The sequence below is a fragment of the Myotis myotis genome, unplaced genomic scaffold (genome assembly GCF_014108235.1).
Source record: "Myotis myotis isolate mMyoMyo1 unplaced genomic scaffold, mMyoMyo1.p scaffold_m19_p_5, whole genome shotgun sequence".
In the NCBI taxonomy this organism is placed as follows: Eukaryota; Metazoa; Chordata; class Mammalia; order Chiroptera; family Vespertilionidae; genus Myotis; species Myotis myotis.
Window position 1 is genome coordinate 76,666,714 of NW_023416357.1, and position 17,725 is coordinate 76,684,438.

Consider the following 17,725-nt stretch of genomic DNA (forward strand, 5'->3'; position numbering starts at 1 on the left):
TTATTACTCACTCATTCATTCATTCATTCATTCATTCATTCATTCATTCATTCATAGAAGGAGAGAAAGAAACATCAATGATGGGAGAGAATCATTGATAGGCTGCCTCCTGCACGCCCCACACTGGGGATAGAGCCTGCAACCCCGGCATGTGTCCTGACCAGGAAGCGAACCATAGGTCAATGCTCAACCACTGAGTCACTCAGCTGGGGAACTGTTCCATTAAGAAGTCATGGTTGCCCTGACCGGTTTGGCTTAGTGGATAGAGCGCCAGCCTGTGGTCTGAAGGGTCCTGAGTTCAATTCCGATCAAGGGCATGTGCCTTGGTTGTGGGCACATCCCCACTGGGGGGTGTGCAGGAGGCAGCTGATCGATGTTTCTCTCTCATTGATGTTTCTGACTCTCTATCCCTTTCCCTTCCTCTCTGTAAAAGAATCAATAAAATGTATTTAAAAAGAAAAGAAGTCATGGTTGGTGCCACTCTTCATCTGCAAGTGCTCCAGACGTGGTGACGGTTTCTCTAAGTTAGACAGGAACCCAGGACAATGCTGCTTGGTCCCCTCTCTGGGTAGCTTGGAAAGGCTGCCACCTTATGAAGTGAATTCTGTCCTTGGTTACACAATATGGCCAATCAGCATATGCACTTGGACATTTGTATTTGTCTTAGAAATGTGAATGTTTCAACTCACCCTCACCCTCTGCTAAACTTCACTTAGAACTGACCCTGGGAGGTTGCTCTTTGGGGTCTGGGATTAAAGATAGCGATTGCAACAACACAACAGCAGGAAACAAACTCAGAGGAACCTGATGCCAGTGATGCTGACTTCTTAAAGACCTGAACATCAGAGTCCCGTAAGGTTTTTCACACAGGAGGATCACATTGTAAATCACCTGTCAGATCACTCTTTCCTAGACAGAGTACACCAATTAGGTTTCCTTTTCCTATTTTTTACTGTTTTTCCACCTTTATGTTGTTTGGCATATTCTCCTGTGAGTCCTTTCAAGCTCTCTAAATGTGTCAAAACCCATTCTTAACAAAATGCTGTACTGTGGCTAACTCTGCAGAGTGACTACCAGGCACTCCTTCCTCCTGGAAAGAAATAATATGCTTGCTCAAATCAAATATTGTTGAGGGGGAGCAAACATTAACAGTTCATTATTAACCTTGGTCCCGGATTAGGATAGAATTTGGCCTATTAGATGGACTGTGACATTTTGTCCCCTGCTGCAAAAATGCTTCCACTTTTAGAAAACAAAATTGGGTGAGGGAGGGAGGGGCACACTCTGCAGGAGAAATAAAAACAATGCTCTAATATCAAAGGGAAAACACAATGATAGAGTCAAGAAGCAGCTCCGTAAACTCATTATCATGTTTATTGCTGTTTGAAGGCACAATGATTGAAGTTATTGTCTTAATGTAAGATTACTAAATAATGCATCCCATAAAGGAAAGATGTTGTATTGGCCATAAAATGCGTGTAACTGCAACAGAATTCATACTTATTTAATGACACTTTAGAATCGGATGGTAATTAAAATGAAGCAGAAATTTTTAAAAGGCAAGAGAAATTTAAACACGCCAGTATATAAATGGAAACACTCTTTGTTTTGCAAGCCCATAAAGAAGTTTCACATAGTTGGGGTTTTTTTTCTTTTGGGGCCCACTGGGAACAGCACAATCTTGATTCCTTAGAATTTCCACTTCTAATTGCTAGGAGGGTTCATTATCAGCTGTCTAAAGTGCAATGCATCAACCTCGCAAAGCTGAGTTACAAAAGACGTTCACACATCTGATGGGCTGCTGTGCTAAATACATCTTAATTTGTGCTGCATCTGCTGTTTTCTAATTTGTTTGTCATGCTGTGAAAGCCACAGACATTGTGAGAGCAGCTCCCTGATTTTTTTCTTTAAAAATGCATCAATTCTTCATTTTTTAAAAATGGCTGCCTTCCATTATTGTTCATCTGTGTCTTGGAGTGCATTAAACTCAATTTTGTTATGCACATATATGTATGAAAAATCCTGGGCATTTGAATATGTACATGTATTATGTAAGAATAAATGCACATATATTTGCATGCACATCAAGACAAATACTGAGTTTAATCACAAAAAGCAAAACAAACAAGCCAATCTCAGAACTCTGGCATGGATAAAAGTGTTTCAGGTCACCGGGGGCTGGTTTCAGTTCCCTTGCTATGCAAAAAGAAATGCATAAGGACGATGCTCTCAGTTCAGACACAACTAAGCAGCAGTTCAAATGTGAACAGATGCAATTCAGCATGATCCAGAATAAACCAGTCTCACATTAGGGAAGTTTAAATTACAGCTATTGATCTGAGAGGGGGAAAGAGGAAAGGTGGAAGGGAGGGAAAATCCATGTGAAAGAGATACATTGATTGGTGCCTCCCACATGCACCCCCATTGGGGATCCAATCCACAACCTAAATATGTACCCTAACTGGGAATCAAACCCATGACTTTCTCATACTCTAGAAAACAACCAACTGAGCCATACCAGCCAGGGCTATTTAGATGCTTTTAATAATTTATGTACAAGGGGCCCTGCATCCTCATTTTGCACTGGACCCCGCAAATCATGTAACTGGTCTTGAGTGCAGAATGGGTTGTAGGAACACTGGTGGAACAGCTGATGGATTTACTCTGTAGTATTTCAAACTGTCCTTTGATCTTTAAGATCGCAAAAATTTACCCCTTGAAATGAAGAATAAAGAAGAGATAAGGGGAAGAAAGTGGATAGGGAGGGAAGCAAGAAGGGAAGGAAAAATCCAAATAGTATTTACTTCATAATCATGTAGTTTTATGGGGCATGATGGATAGAAGGTGGCCATTTCTAGGTGATATTTATTATTCTCAACACAGAGCTTCTTTGAATGAAACTGATTAAAAGAAAATGCGTCTGTCATCAATTTTGGCTTCCATAGCCAAAATGGCACTCAAAGTCAGTCTATAATCTTCTTTATAAATTAAGCAATATACAATTCTAATTTTTCTGACAATTTCCCACCACCCCCTCCCCTTACATATACACAGGCACAATCCAAGTTATTTCAGGAAACCTAAAAAAAAAAATACTAGGGAATACAGAGGAGTTGGAAACCTCGGAGGACTATCTGGGGCTCTTTTCCTGTTGCAGGCCACTCACCTGGAGTGGGGCTGGGACCTGGGGGGCAGTGAGGGCTGGCCCAGAGGCGGGCATCCTCTGACTACAGCCTGGAGATGGGGATGCTGGGAGGCAGGTCTGTACCCAGGCTTCTGCTGGCTGTACACCCTTCCAACAGAAAGACACTGACCCCATTCACATCCTGCCAGTCAGTCTTCAGTGTCAAATTTTCCCAAGAACATGCAGAAGCGATGACCAAGGCAGGCATTCTGACCGGGAGTCAAACAAATCGGGGCTTCCGTACAGGAGTGTGTTGAATCAATAAAGCGTACTGTTCAACCAGGGCTGAGAAAAACACCTCATAAAGTAACAGCATTTGTAAAGGTTAATCAATTCAGCTAATTGTAAATGCTCTCAATTGTCAGTCCCTAAGCAGTCCCTTCTCTTTGTAGCTAATAATTCACTGTGGGATGCAGCAGCTCTGAAGCAGGAAGCAGAGAAAGTGTGGAAAGCAGTCAAATTTCTCATTACTCTCTCCATGTTGTGCTCGGTCGGTGTCTGTAAATGTCAATACATTTACCACAGGGAAAGAGCCTTTTCTCCCTACTAGCACTGCTTGCCTCCTTCATTATACACAAAACAAAGTAAAGAGCCTAATTATCTTGGTCTAGGCAGATGGGAAGGAAATGAGGGTATTGATTTGGGGGGCAATATCTTAAGGCAATGCATATGACTAATAAGCTGGGCAGTTAAAAAGGGATGGTCTTCCATTCACAACTGTAAGAAAAACACATCATATTCACTGCCCAGAACTGACTCAGAGAGAGAAAAAAAAAACTCCTTCTGTCCTTCCCTCCCCACTGTTTCCATGTCCCCAGTCAGAAAAACACCAGTACACCAGTGGGTAAGGTTTTTTTAAATGAGTGCTACAGAGATCTGAGAAGTAAAAACAAATCATGTCAGGCAGAAAACAATGAGATCATTCTACCCTGAGATTATAACTAGACTCTGGCAAGGAAAGCAAACCAATGACTTTTATGAGACCAGACAACTCCTGTCTTTCCATGAAGCTTCATGGTCAGGGTAGTCCCTACCTCCAGGCCACTAGTGGCTCTTCTCCTGGGGACTCAGAATGCAATTTGTCTTGGCAATGCTAGAAAAGTTCTAGGAAATGGTGATACAGGACAAATGATGAATTGTCTTAAGGAAAGCCACTTTATTTTTAAAGTCTCACATAAATCCTTTCTGTTCTTTACTTTGCATATGTATATGGTATTCCATTTCAGAATGTCTGATTTCCCTGCAGTTACAGAATTAATCTTCTAAACAGTGGGGCCTTGACTTACGAGTTTAATTCGTTCTGAGACCAAGCTCGTTAAGGAGCTCATTAAGGAGCTCGTTAACTCAAATTACTCGATCAACTCAATGCAAAAAATCGGCCCAGAGACAGCTGGTATCTCAAAAAACTCGTTAGTGGGGACACTCGTAAGTCAAGGCCCCACTGTACTTAGAAAACATAATAAGATGTAGTTATTTTCGCGGAAACTGGTTTGGCTCAGTGGATAGAGCGTCAGCCTGTGGACTGAAAGGTCCCAGGTTCGATTCCAGTCAAGGGCATGTACCTGGGTTGCGGGCACATCCCCAGTGGGAGATGTGCAGGAGGCAGCTGATCGATGTTTCTCTCTCATTGATGTTTCTAACTTTCTATCTCTCTCCCTTCCTCTCTGTGAAAAATCAATAAAATTTATTTAAAAAAAAAAAAAAAGATGTAGTTATTTTCAAAGAATATTTAAAGAAACCAAAATGGAGATGAGAGGAATGATTTCAAATGTTTTGGGGCACAGTAATATTTGTAGCAATGTTCATAATAAGTAACATTTACCCAATGATTATACCTTAGAATCCAATGATGTATATAATTTCCCATATTGAAACATGAATGGCTAAAACACGCAGTCAATTTCCCTTTATTTCATCTGCAACTTAATAAAATGTAAATGTCTTTACCTTAGAAGTAGCATTGTGAATACATTTGGATATGTAGCAAGAATCACAGGAGAAACTAAGATGGCGGCATAGATAAACACCGGGAAATTTCTGCTTCCCACAACAATCGATAAATGCATCAAAAACACAAGGTGGACATCATCCAGAGCTACAGGAGGGCTGGCTGAGTGTAAATTCTACAACTAGAAGGAGAGAAAAGCACACTGCGAGCGGGAGGAGCTGCGGAGGTGGCGTGCAGAGGTACGGGGGCTCGCGCGCGCGGAAAGGGTCTGGCACCTGAGGACGCGGCTGTCTTTTTGAATCCGGAGGGAGACACAAGCTCCCGACGGCTCTGAAATCCGGTTCCGGGAAGTCTCTGGGGACCCAGGGCTCATACGGGGAAATACTGGACTGTCTGGCAGCGGGCGAGCTTGAGAGCAGCTTTCCCTCAGAGGTGCTTGCAGCCGTTGCCGGGACACTGGGACTCGCGACTCCTTAGGGCAGGGCTGAGGCTCCGCCATAGCTGCTTTCTCAGCCCTTTGATTCCTTGAGACCCCGCCCCACCCAGGCTGCGGCAGAGGCTTTTGCATATGAATGCCCCGGCCATTTGCAACCTGTAATTACCTAACCGCAGCCGGGCCAGATAGACTCAGAGCTTCCAAGACAAGGCCCAGGCCCCACAGCGGCTTGCATTGCTACACAGCTGAGCATCATCAGGGCAGCTGATTCTCGCTGCCAATTGCCCTGGAGGTCAATTCCTCCCAGTGATCCTACAACAACCAAGGCATAGCTACAACAAGACTGTGCACAAAGCCCACGAGGGGGTGCACCAAGAGTGTCCACCTCAGGTAACTGGGGAGGCTGAGCTACTGGGCCCTACAGGACACCTAGCACACAAAGCCACTCTATCAACACAGGGAAGCAACCAAAATGCGGAGACAAAGAAACAGGTCACAAATGGCAGAAATGGAGGAAAGCAAACGATTGGATATAGAGTTTAAGGCCACGGTTATAAGGTTTTTCAAGAATTTTATGGAAACCGCCGATAAATTTAATGAATCCCTCAATAAGTATAGGGAGACCATGGAGGACATGAAAAAGGACCAACTAGAAATTAAGCATACACTGACTGAAATAAAGAATAATTTACAGAGATCCAGCAGCAGAAAAGAGGATCCCAAGAATCAAGTCAAAGATTTGAAATACAAAGAAACAAAAAATACCCAACCGAAAAAGAAAAAGAAAAGAGATTCCAAAAATATGAAGATAGTGTAAGGAACCTCTGGGACAACTTCAAGCGTACCAACATCAGAATTATAGGGGTACCAGAAGGAGAGAGAGGGCAAGATATTGAAAACCTTTTTGAAGAAATAATGACAGAAAACTTCCCCTACCTGGTGAAAGAAATGGACTTACAAGTCCAGGAAGCGCAGAGAACCCCAAACAAAAGGAATCCAAGGAGGACCACACCAAGACACATCATAATTAAAATGCCAAGAGCAAAAGATAAAGAGAGAATCTTAAAAGCAGCAAGAGAAAGACAGTCAGTTACCTACAAGGGAGTACCCATACGACTGTCAGCTGATTTCTCAACAGAAACCATGCAGGCCAGAAGAGAGTGGCAAGAAATATTCAAAGTGATGAATAGCAAGAACCTGCAACCAAGATTACTTTATCCAGCAAAGCTATCATTCAGAATAGAAGGTCAGATAAAGAGCTTCACGGATAAGAAAAAGCTAAAGGAGTTCATCACCACCAAACCAGCATTATATGAAATGCTGAAAGGTATTCTTTAAGAAGAGGAAGAAGAAAAAGGAACTCTTACCATTTGCCACAGCATGGATGGAACTTGAGAGCGGATAAATACCACAGGATCTCACTCATTTGTGGAATATAATGAACAACATAAGCTGATGAACAAGGACTGATCCAGAGACGGAGAGGCATTGATTGGACTGTCGGGACTTGGAGGGAAGGTAGGGGAGGGTGGGGGTAAGGGGGAAAGATCAACCAAAGGACTTATATGCAAGCATATAGGCCTAACCAATGGACATGGACAACGGGGGGGTGAGGGCATGAGCGGGGGTGGGGGGCGTGGGGGGTAGAGGGTAACGTGGGGACAAGGACACATATGTAATATCTTAATCAATAAAAATATATTAAAAAAAAAAAAGAATCACAGTACATAGAAATCCCAAACCTCCAATCATTTGACAAAAGGACATCCTTATCTTTCATGTATTTCAATTTAGTATTATTAACCAAAGACATTGTACAATTCTAGTTAAATATATGAGAGGCCTTGTGTCCCATCAAACAGTTTGATATTTCAGACAAATTGGGTAGTGTAGTCAGACAAACCAAGTGACTTAATCCAAACATACGGCCATGTTGACCTGAGCAGCATAAAAAAAAAGCTGGGAAAGGTATGGAAAACAGGTTATTGGCAGCTGGCACATGACAAGATATTTTATCCCCTAAATATGTAGGATAATGCTAAATCTATGTAGGAGGGTAGCATGTTTACAGTCAAATTAACTGACGCATTGTAATAATAATGCTGTAGTCAGAAAACAAAATCAAAGTGCTTCTCTCAAGTGAACAGAACCATTGGTTCACGCAAAGAATTCTCTTCTTAATGAAAACAATTTCATGTTATTCATGAGTACAATATAAAACATTCCTGGAAAATGATATATTAGCTAGGAATGTCCAGAAGGTACCTGACTAACAAGGGGGGGAAGACCTGCTCAACAATAAACTCACCCATCCCCCGTTCCCCGTTCCCCTTCCCCCTCCCCCTCCCCTTCCCCCTCCCCCTCCCCCTCCCCCTCCCCTCCCCCTCCCCTTCCCCTTCCCCCTCCCCTTCCCCTTCCCCTTCCCCTTCCCCCTCCCCTCCCCCTCCCCCTCCCCTCCCCTTCCCTTCCCCTTCCCTTCCCCTCCCCTTCCCCTCCCCTTCCCTCTCTCTCTCTCTCTCTCTCTCTCTCTCTCTCTCTCTCTCTCTCTCATCTTCTTCCCCTCTCCCTCTTTCTCTTCTCTCCCCCCTTTTGCTAAGATATATTCCTTTCAGCTAACAATGCCATTTTCCCATAATTTCAGGAGAAATTTCCTGACATCTTTGAAAATGCTGAGAATCTAAAGTGAAGTTCTCTAAATGCATTTTTTTTTCACCTTAAAGGAACTGAAAGACCTGTTAGAGTTTCCAAGAAGAGTAGCCTCAGGCAAACAGTGAGCAAAGTTAACAAAACAAAGCCCCCCAGGACCCTATTATCTCATTTCCCTGACTGGTTGTTTCTGAGCATTTGGCACCTTCATCTTCATATTTATTCCTTTGGAGCCTCACCCTTTTATACATAATGCAATCTTTTCCAGAGGATAAATTTTAACATCAGTTTAATAATTCCTTGAAGTTATACTGGAGAACTGCTCAACTCACTTCTAAATTAAAGCACTTATTAAAAAACTTTGAAGCACTCTCACAATTTTAAATCACTGTGCACATAGCAATTTAAAATTATGGAAGCGGTTTTATAAGCACTTGAATTTGGAGGTGATCAGAGACCTGAAAATGTGCATTATAGAGTAATTTAAAATTATTAGAGTACTTCATATTTTTTATAAGCTCTTCAGCTGGAAAGTGATCGGGTTCTAGCGTCTGAGCTTCTGCAGTACAAAGTGAAGTACTCCTCAGCTTGAGAAGGTTCACTCTATTAAATCAAACTACTTTAATAATTTTAAAGTGATGTGCTGTGAGCATGCTCAGATCTCCAAATTCACTTTTAAATTAAAAATATTTTTCACTTCCAACCTACAAAGACACTTATAGGATAAAGCAGTAATTTACTCTTTCAATTTTAAACATCAAACTGCCCTCTCTCTTTTAGAGTAGTTTCCCCTTGGTAAAAACAAAATATTAAAAATATCTTCCCATTTTAAAAAAAGCATCATGCTGTGAGGAGTTAACAACCTCGTTGTATTTAAAAATATTTCCATGTTAAAATAAACATTAGTATATTGTGCTTTGGGATACCCTACGTTTACAACCTAAAACAATGACAAACTAGTATTTTGAGAGCATTTTTAAACTTAAGCACATAGCCAATTGTCTTATGTAAGTATAACACCTAGCCCACTGAAGCACGTGGATGACTCTTCACAATAGGACAGTTGTCTTGCCATTTGAGAAAAGTCTTACAAACCCTACTATGTCTTCCGAAGATCACTGCTGGCCTGAATGAAGGCATGTTGTTTCAATAACATTCCCCCAGTCTACCCTTGAGTTCAAAGAAAGGAAAACATAACAGGCATGAAAGTTGCTGTACTAAATATGCATCGGGCAACCACCATTCTGGATCATTCAGATCAGTCTTATTCATCTGAATTCCAACTGCAGTCAAACTGGATCTACTGGAAGGTAATCACTTAGGCCTCCTTGTTCTCTGATGATACTTTGAATTTTATCCTACAGGAGAATTGAGCTTAACTAATGTATTTATAATCCACAAGTGAAGCAGAGTGGTTGCCAACAGCTGTTTGCCACCAGTGGAGAGTACGCTTTAGCTGTTTTGTTATAGCTCATCAGGGAATCAGGCCACAAAATATATATGTGCTGCTCTCTGACTTGTGACAAAAACACCCAGAGCCACTTCATCTTACATGACAGATGCTTCCTGAAAATGGAAGTCTCCTGGTGGTGAAGGGGGGGTGGGGTGGGGAGATGGTGATAGTGTTTTTACAAAGTGCTCTCTTGGCCTTGGCCCAGTGTGGCTCAGTTGGTTGAGCATCATCCTATGCACCGAAAGGTTAGTGGTTCGGATATTACCTCTATGAAAATGTTTCGGAACTTAACCTATGAAGTAGGTTTTGTTCTAACTAGTATGTTAAATCTTTCAGAAGTTAGGTAATACCTGCTTCTATACAAAACCATTTTGAATTCTATGGGATCTGCATTTGTCTTTATACTGTGATCAAACTGCCTTGGTTTTCATGCTATTTCCAACAAAAATTATTATGGAAGAAGCCTTATAAACTATAATATTTAGATGGTTTTTACACACTTAGTGGGATCTAATAGTGTCATAAAAATATATAACTTCCCAACAAATGCAGTGGTGATCATACAAAATCCTCTGTATAGTCTTGTCTGCAAACTAAAATTGTCTTTCAAAAAAGCTAAGAAAATTAAATAAGTAATCATTAACCAGAAGTTATAAAGAGATGATGAGTTAGTTTGTGCCTGAATTAAGGAAGAAATCTGAGGATTAATGATAGAAGAAATCACAAGGGCATACGTAAGAGTTCTTATATGTTTGAGAAAAAAGGTAGTGAAAAGAACTTCCAAAAATTTGTTTATGTAGAATGTGAGTTGACAGGAAGCCCTAAACAAAATTTTTGCTACAATGAATCAGTAAAAAGTAAGTCAGAAAATTATGACACAATGAATTTAAAAATCAATGTGGATATTTCAAACTAAGTGGCTATTAGATAGAAAGCAAAACTGTACTTGTAAGACTAATATCCAGAAAGACATTTAGATGAAAATGTAATACTCATACACTCTTGGACTATGCAAGTGTAATGAAACATGACAGCCTGGGACATTTGTCAATGGGCATGCTCCAGATCTGTCACTGTATTTCACTGTAGTAATCACCGCTTTTAAGATCACTATATAAAAGGTAGGAGAAGCAATATTGAGTGACGCCAATCTATGTCTAAGTCTCCTGTGCACAACATTGACTTTAGGACTGAAACCAGGGAGCTAATACTCAAAACGCTTTGTACACAATTATAAAGACCAATGTGTGTTTTTCAGATAAAATTTTTTCATTCTTTTGCATTTTCCTACAGCAGTACTTATACCCATTCACATGAGTGTGTTTAATATTATTTTATCTGAGAGCACTGCTAAATAAACAAAAATTTCATTAACACTGCAGCCATTTTAACTAAATCTTTGCTTAATGGCATAAAATGCCCTTTAATTCTTAATGCCTACTGCATGAGTTAATCCATTTAAATGCGAGAACATGTTTGTCACATTGTGTGAGTCTGACAATTTTTTAAACCAAATCAAGCCTTTTGAGAACTGAATTCCATTTGCTTTGGGGGGCGGGGGGGGGGGGTGATGACTTTTTGGTTCAAAGGAAAAATGCTTAGAAGCCATATTTGAAAGGCTCAAAAGGGGTCTTACACATCAAATAGCTCTCAGAAAACAACATTCTGATGAGTCAAGTGTAAATTAATTAGAAACACAGAGATTGCTTTTCCCTGGCTATCCACATGGGTTTCAAAGCTGAAGAAAGAGTGTTTGACGAAATATGTTTGGAGTGTTTATGACCCAAAAGCATAGTAAAGTAGTTCAAGATGTTTCCGTGAAACAAAAAATACTTGTTTTCTTGCAGTGATCTTCCCAAACAAATATCTAACGAATGCCTATGTAAAAGCACTGGGACTCACGCAGGTTCTCCATTTGGAGTCCATCGAGTACATCTTAAAGAGGATTTTTCCCTGCAAAGAAACTGATTAAGTCATTATCAATGAATTCAAGCTTGGTAGTGCTTCCAAAAGGGGAAATAAGTGAAATAAGCATTAAGACATACTCAGTGCAATTTTATCCTATATCGTGAGTTGTAGGAGGACATCGTTTATGTGTGGAATCTCTGGAGTGCTGAGACTGCAGACCCAGGAATAGCATTTCTATGAAGCTCCTATAAAATATCAGATTATAAGACTTTGGTCCAGGTAATTTGATTATATGTCCATCCACTGATTGTATCCAATTATCAGGGAACTACAACTGGTCAAAGAAATTAAAGCAAATGAACAATAGTGCAAAATGTCTGCAGAAAGTAGTTCCCCAGTACCATCACTAGAGAAAGTAGTTTAAAATGTTATCATTAGCAAATATTTATTGCACATCGTTTGGCTAGATGGTGCTGAAAATTAATGTTATTAGAATTCCCAGTGTAAATATCTTAAAATCTATCATTAAATAAAAATAGAAGAGTGAAAAAGGAGAGAGGAAAAAAGAGGCTTAAAAAGTATAAACCACAAGGAAAGCTTGGGGCTGGAGAGGGGGGTGGAGGGTGGGGAGGGTGTGGGGAGACAAGGCCCAAGAAGTAATGGAGACCCAGATCACACAGCGTGGCCATGAGAAGTGACCGAAAAGTGATCTGACATCAGGTGAGCACCCCAGGCAAGAGTCGGTGACACTGAAGAGAAATTGGACATAAGTACCTGTGGATTATGGCAGGGACAGTGAAATGCGACCCTGATATGGAGAAGTCAGTGCTGATCATTTTGAAGAGAGAGGATGACAGAAAACGCTTGGAATTTTCACTAGAGGAGCATGCAAACCATCCGAAAAGTCGTTAGCCTCGAAACTGGCTATGGCTCTCAGACAATCAGACAGGCAACCACTTTCCCAACCACCGTGAACGGACTGGGAAGGACCTGATGGTGAAGAATATTCAAGGATGTAGGGAAAAGCAGGAGAAAGAAGGGAGTCCTCTGGCAGAAAAAGATGAGAGTGGAGAATGCCTCTCCCTGGACTTTGTCCCATCACCTAACTGCTGACCGCGGGCTGCAACCTGTTGGTGGAGGCTCTGGAAAAGCCCCTCTAGCTCCTGGATCATGAAGCCATGTGTCAAAGCCCAGGGCAAGGGCGCCTTTCTGACCAACAAGCTCTCGCAAATAAAAAGGCGGTCCCAGGACAGCAAAACATCTTTGTTTGTGTCTCCATCCACTAGGGAAGCCTACGTGATCTCTCTCTCTCTCTCTCTCTCTCTCTCTCTCTCTCTCTCTCTCTCTCTCTCAACACCGGTTACTAACCCGCAGCAGGAAGTTCGACCTGCGCTGGAATGTCCTGATGTCTACCCACCGCCCGCTGCGCTGTCACCTGTACAAGCGCGGATTCTGCTGGTTCTGCACCGTCGCATCCACTCCCAGCACCAGCGAGTGGACGGCGTGTTGGTCACTGCACCATCACTGCCAGTCAGAAACACAGGGAGGGCCACAACCACATCCACAGGGGCCTGTGGACAGTGAGCAGCCTGTGGCTGAGCGCCCGAGGCAAGGGGTGACCAGCACCCTATGCGACAAGACCCACTGGGTTCTCACGCAGAGCCTGAGGGCCTGGCGCTGGTGATGAACAACGACAAGCACTGCTCCGAGTGTGAGGGCTACGACAGCGTCCTAGATGACAGGCTGAAGTGTATGTGTCCAGATCTCTCGCCTCCAGCAGGGCCTGGATCAGATCCGTACCCCCCAGGTTGCGGTTCCTCACAGAGAAACTCCGGACTGTAAATGGACCAAGTCCCCTCCCTCCCCGCAAAGGAAATTCTTGGCAACTATGAGATTCTATAGGTGAAGAGCTGGGGCAGGGTGATGGGCTGATGGAGAGCTGAGGAGGTGTTCAGGCCAGTCGCTGCGACCCAAAGGGGACAGGTGGAGTGACTGTGGGAAAATCATCCTCACAGCCCGAAAGTGACCAGCAGCAGGGGCAAAACTCCAACCTGGACCCTCCCAGAACCGTGTACTGCACCCAGGCCCTCCCTGAAGACCTCTATTGACATTTCCTTTTCCTAGAACTTTATTTTCCCTTTCCTAAGCCCTGCAAATAAATAAAGGCACTTCTTTGGGGGGAAGGGGACGTATAAAACACTACCTTTTATGTTTTTGCTAAGTGATTTATTTTTCTTAGTTATTTTTCCATTTTGAGTCCACAGAGTTAAAGCACCAAGCCCATCCAGGAAGACAAGTAACCAAGCTCAACTACAAATGACTTAATTCTTGCCCTAGTACAGTGGTTCTCAACCTTCCTAATGCTGTGACCCTTTAATACAGTTCCCCATGTTGTGGTGACCCCAATTTCATTGTTACAAATTGAACATAATTAAAGCATAGTGATTAATCACAAAAACAATATGTAATTATATATGTGTTTTCCGATGGTCTTAGGCGACCCCTGTGAAAGGGTCCTTCGACCCCAAAGGGGTTGCGACCCACAGGTTGAGAACCGCTGCCCTAGTATGAGGAGCAGTTGGTTCATATTTTCAATTTATCCTAATGAGGTGTTGTTGTTTTAATTTTTCTACCAGGGTCCTTAGAAACTGAGAACATTCCCCCAGTGATAACCTTTTGAAGAATTTTGAAGTTCATTTCATATTAAAACTACACTATCACCACTTCAAATAAGTGATAGGGCTGCTTAAGAAAAGAGCCATCACTAAGGTAGCTGAACTCTTGGAGTAACTGTGTTCCTTGGAGACACCTGCATAGAAAAGCCTCCAAAAGATTTTTTTTTTAAGTCTACCTATTGAAGTTGACTTTGGAGTATCATTTCTTCAGTTAACATGTTTGCTTGTCGTATTCCAGGGAAGACTTGGCAGAACAGATATATTTAAGATGTCATACCAGTTCTACATTCAGTCAGCATTTTCACACATCTGTTCTCTTGGCATTTCATTGCTCTTAATTTCCAGTTTTGATTGTGGGATATTTGGAAGCGACAACTAACAATGGCTGAATGTTGATTTCCCTGGGTCCTGGAGGCTGTGTGTGTTCAAGTGGATTTATTTCATCACACAGCTTTGCCTCAGAAAAACAAATTATTTCACTGCCAGATATTTTTCAAGAAATATTTGTTGATGATGAGTGCCCCTCTACAGGATATATATAAAGGATCTAGCCATTTGTGAGCCAAATTTAGTAGTGCTTTGAGTTAAAAAGGTTCTCATGCTTTCATTTTCCCTTTCATCCTAAATGATTTCTTCCTTTTGCTAAATGATTTCCTTTGCTCTTACATACATGTATTTCAAAGTTATAGTGACTCTCCAAACTTGAAGGTAAAAAAAACTAGTATCACCAGTTCCAATTTCCTAACTGGCTTTCCTTTAAGCATTGAATATTAAGTCGATAGATTTGCAATTCAGAATAGAGGTAAGGTACAGAAGACAGTATTCCGCCAGGCTTCCCCGTGTGGATGACCTAGCTCCTGTCAGAACATGCACCCTGTCCTCCAGCTAAGGATGCAGATCAACCTCTGCTTGGTGGCACCTGGAACAAGTGGTAAAGAAAGAGGCAAAGTGGACACTTGTGGGCATCACATTGTGATAATTCTCTATAACGACTCAAGAGGTGGATTTCTCTCTTAGTCCGTGCTTCCCAAATAACGCTTTGCGGTAACAGAAGTGTCCTAGGACTTATTCAAATATGGCCCGCCTCAAGGTTTCTGTGGCTAATGAAGTCAAAGGAATTTGGGGCCTAGTTAAGCAGGTTTCGCCCCGTGGGATTTTCAGGATTTCTAATGTGGGACATCCTCTGTGAATCTGAGTGGGGGCTGTCATGTGCAGGGTTCCCTTCGCTTCCAGAACCTCTGATCAGGGTTCTAGGGGGCCCTAGGTCTTCCTGAAACAGCATGCAGGAAATGTTCTGATTACTCTCTAAGTGTCTTCAACTGGGCAGGGCTAAGAGACTCCCTGTCCCTGGGGGAGTGCCTCCCAACTGGAGCCTATGCTATCTCTTTGTATACATAAATTATTCGTAAGTTGGGGCTGACAAGATTCCTTTTAACTGAGCACTTCCTAATGCGAAGGCCTATGAATTAATGCCAAAAAAGAAAATATGAAGAAGATAACCATCCCACAATCCAGCCAATATAATTCTGTCGGCTTAAAAGTAGGATTAGGCCCTGGCCAGTGTGTGCAGTAGTTAGAGCGCCGACCAACACACCGAAGGGGTTTGATTCTGGTCAAGGGCACATACCTTGGTTGCAGGTAGATCCCCAGCTCAGTGGGTGTGCATGCAGGAGGCAACCAATCGATGTGTCTCTCTCACTTCAAAGTTTTTCTCTCTTTCTCCCTTCCTCCCTCCTTCCCACTCTCTCTAAAAAACAGTGAAAAAAATATCTTTGGGTGAACATTAACAACAGCAACCCAAGTAGTAGAATTAGCCGTGGCTGGGTGGCTCAGTTGGTTGAGTACTGTCCCAAATGGTTGCAGGTTAGATTCCCATTCAGGGCACATACCCAGGTTGTGGGTTCCATCCCTAGCCCAGACATGTATTAGAGGCAGTAGATTGATATTTCTCTCTCATATTGATGTTTCCCTTTCTCCCTTCCTCTCTCTCTAAAAAATCAATAAAAGCATATCCTCCGGTGAGGATTTTTTTTTTAAAGGTAGCATTAGATCCATTACAGAGAATACTATTAGCTGTGTAATAAATAGATATTAATTTTATTCCAAATATATAGCAATTATCTACAGCTATGACTAAAACATATAAAAGCAATCAACCTTTCTTTAAACCTGGTTTAAAGAAAATATTTTATTGACAAGGGAAAACAACAAAAGCCTGGCTGATAATATATTTTTGTGCTCATAAGGTACTTTACATATTTCATACTAAACTTTGTAGACTATACAGCGAGGTCGCAGAGTGAAATGCCAAGGTACTGAATTGCAGCAGCCAGGAAAGTGTTAGGGACTTACATATAAGAAGCCTACAGAGTCCATTGTTTCTGGAGAGCAGTGTCATTACCACAGTTCAAACATCCCTAGAAGTGACTTCATTTCTGCCAAAAGTCAATGGCTATCATCTCCATCTAACGCTTCAATGCAATTCTTAAGGAGATAGCATGAACTGTGCGAGTTACATCACAAGCAGATGGAAAGGCGGCGAGCCTGGGCATTTTGCAGATTACCTAGACCAGAGGAATGCTGATTGTCACCTGAGAAGACAGCATGTACAGATAAAAGGGCTGAAATAGTTCTGCATTTGCTATAGCAGTTCTGTTGAAGAAGCAACTATTCCAACACAGATCAACATGGTTCACAAAGAACCTAAAGAGAATGCAGAATGAGGATTACAATGATGAAACTCCAAACAGAACCAGGAAATAAACACGTCCAATAAAAAATAAACAAATAAAAAATTCTGACAGTTCTTTCATGAGGAGAGAATTGAGTAGAATCTAAATGCATGTTTCTCAAACTTTTGTCTCAGGAACCCCCCTCACTATTTAAAAATGAGTAAGGACCACAAAACACTTTTGTTTATTTGGATTGTAGTTACTGACATTTACTGTATTAGAAATTTTAAAGTAAGATATTTTTCAGATATACCTACAAACTGAGTAAGAAGACTGGCATTGTTTAAAATTTGTAACTCATGATGCTTAAGAAAAGACAGCTAGATCCCCTTTCCTGCTTCTGTATCCAATCCCCTGCACTGTCATGTGGCCCCCGGAAAATGCAATTGCATTCAGAGAGAGAGAGTGAAGAGGTAAACAAGGTCTTAGTACAGTGACGGCGAACCTTTTGAGCTCGGCTTGTCAGCGTTTTGGAAAACCCTATCTTAACTCTGGTGCCGTGTCACATATAGAAATTTTTTGATATTTGCAACCATACTAAAACAAAGATTTATATTTTTGATATTTATTTTATATATTTAAATGCCATTTAACAAAGAAAAATCAACCAAAAAGATGAGTTCGCCTGTCACCTCTGACACGCGTGTCATAGGTTCGCCATCACTGTCTTAGTACTATTAGGAGAAAAGTTTGACCTTGCAGACATCCTGAAACAGTGATGGGAACCCAGAGGAGTGCCTGAA

The 17,725-nt window shown here is 41.7% G+C and overlaps 1 pseudogene; it reads left to right on the forward strand.

Annotated features, from left to right (window-relative positions):
- Window positions 1-12,358: 12,358 nt before the first annotated feature.
- On the forward strand, window positions 12,359-13,601 carry LOC118655823 (annotated as a pseudogene).
- The last annotated feature ends 4,124 nt before the right edge of the window (window positions 13,602-17,725 follow it).